Source organism: Argiope bruennichi, chromosome 11 (assembly GCF_947563725.1).
Source record: "Argiope bruennichi chromosome 11, qqArgBrue1.1, whole genome shotgun sequence".
NCBI classification, from domain to species: domain Eukaryota; kingdom Metazoa; phylum Arthropoda; class Arachnida; order Araneae; family Araneidae; genus Argiope; species Argiope bruennichi.
The window spans coordinates 67,469,293-67,472,035 of NC_079161.1; positions in this window are offsets into that span (position 1 = coordinate 67,469,293).

Here is a 2,743-nt window from a genome sequence, read left to right on the forward strand (position 1 = left end):
TTTTTGGGTGTTATAATTGACAAAAAATTAACTTTTCGACCACACGTAATGCAATTAAGCAAAAAGCTTGATAGAACTCTGAACATCACGAGAGTCCTTTCAAATACTACTTGGGGTGCTTCAAGAGAATATTTGCTCCGCGTGTATAGAGCAGCTGTTCTCTCAAAAATTGATTATGGATGTGTGATATATGGATCGGCCAGACAAAGTGTGTTGAAGATACTTGACCCCATTCATCATTCTGCTTTGCGACTTTGCAGTGGAGCATTCCGTACTTCACCTGTAGAACGTCTATATGTTGAGTGTCCTGAGCCTTCTCTCGACTATAGACGCAAAATGCTTACTTTTCAATATTATTTTTAATTGTTGTTTAAGGTTGTTTAAGTAACTGTGTGACACATGTACCAATGTACTGAGGGGCCCCGTATTGCATAAAAATCATGGTCTCTAAAATGTCACGTTGCTGGAGTTCAGTCATCGCGAAACGTCTTAACATTGACTTTGAGCGATCTGCAGTCACACTGCATGTAGGGATTGCAATACCGGTATACCGAATACCGGTATTTTGAGTCATTTGTACAATTTTGTAATACCGGTATTCACAAGTTTAAATACCGGTTTTTCGGTATTTACTAGAAATTTTTTAAATTGTCTCCACTATATGTTCAGGGATTGCGAACATAGCAAAATAATATGCGTTTTTGTTTTTATGTCTCCCTAACGGGCGAAATTAATTAACAAATTAATGGCTTAATTAATTGCTTAAATCTAAATGAGCGAAACATGGATTATCTCTGAAAGAAGAAATCGTATCCATAATGACTGATGGAGCAACAGTTATGAAAAAAAAAAAAGTTGGAAAGTTGATTGGTGCAAATCAGCAATTGCGCTATGCTCATGGAATTCAGTTAGGAATAATAGATGTCTTATACCAAAAAATAAAGAACAGAAGAATCCAAATACTGTGGATATAGAAACTTCGGATTCCAACTTTGAAGAGAGTAAGAGTGAGAGTGATATTGACAATGAAGATAATAACAATACATACTAACTGAAAATAAAACAGAATATATGTTAATATTAGATTTTAAAACACGTTGGCACCGTTTACTCCTAACAGCATACATCATACTAGAAAGCACACATCACTATCTGAAGATTATATATTACATTGAAAAATCGCACAGAAGAAAGGCATATCGAAATAGAAAATGTCTTATGGTATTTACATAATTATAATGATTTTAAAAATGAAGAAGAAAAGAAAATGACCAATTCAAATCTGATTAAGTTTATAGTAAATTTTCTTAACATTTTTTACCCATAAACCTATCCACATTCAAAAGAATTCTGTTCAGTTATCAAAGATTATGATGACACTAATGTCGATAATGAAAAGGAATTGTCTCTTGAACAAAAATTAGAATTAGTGATAAATAAGAAAATTTCAACGAACCAAAATACAATACAGAAATTAGCTATATCCAAAACCGTCCGATAAGAAATCGATTTATTTGAAGGTGAGGGATTTAGAGGTAAATACTTGGAAAAAGTATATCGCGCATTGCTAACAATACCACCAACTAGTGTTAGATACCGTAAGAGCGTTTTTGACAGCTGGTAATTTTTGAACAAAATTACGTTTCAGGCAAAACAAAAAACACAAACAGCAAAATTGATGCATTATGTTTTTTAAGATCACATTTCAAAAATTTGTATTAGTACCACAAACTGAATAGTGATATTTACACTTTTTTGTGATTTAAATAAATAAGTTGTTCCTTTACTTTTTTTGCGATTCTTTATATACTGTTATAATTTATAAGTTACAAATTATTTTTTGTGATATTTACCTTTTCTAATAAAACTGGCAAATAAAACAAAGAAACACCTGTGTTTTCTTTCTTTTTCTAAAATTTCTAATACCGGTATTAAAACCGGTATCCCGGTATTGAGATCTAAAAAATACCGAATACCGGTATTGTAATTTTGGTCCGGTATTGCAATCCCTAACTGCATGTAACAAGTCCAGCTGTTGGCTGCTCTTCAAAGAAAAATGGCCCAATTATGAAATGAACTGTCATACCACACCAAACGGTGACTTTAGGAGATTGCAATGGAACTGGATAGATAACATGAGAGATTTGATAGGATGGCTCTTGTGCCAGAAAAATACAAACCAAACCAATGAGAGATTTGTTTGGCCAAATCTTGCAATTATGAATATTGACATCGCCATTTAGGTAAAAATGGGTTTCATGTGTCCACAAATGTTGTGCATAAATCTGCAACAAAAGCTCAACTGCATAAATCATTTGCTTTTTCTTGCCGCAAGCCAATTACAAGCCCTTGCAGTTTTGCATAACCTCACAAACAGTTTCGCTTCAGAAACGATTACACTCATTTTAAATGGATGTCTTCATGTCTTATTTTGTGTAACAATAGTGCATACAGCGCCATTTCACTCCCGGTGGCTGAGTTTTTTAACTTTTTTTTTCAGAGCAGAAATTCCTATGACTTCCTTTAAACTATTACCAAGTTTGATGACAATTTGTCCGATAGTTTTCTTTTTATGAGCATTTCAAAGTGGAACTTCAATTATAACTACCCTGTATGTTGAGTGTAAAAATGAGATAAAGCAAAATGAACAGTTGCACAATATTAATTTTATGAAATACTTTTTAAAATTAACCCGAAAACAACAACAACAACAACAAATGTAACTATGCATATTCAATTTAGA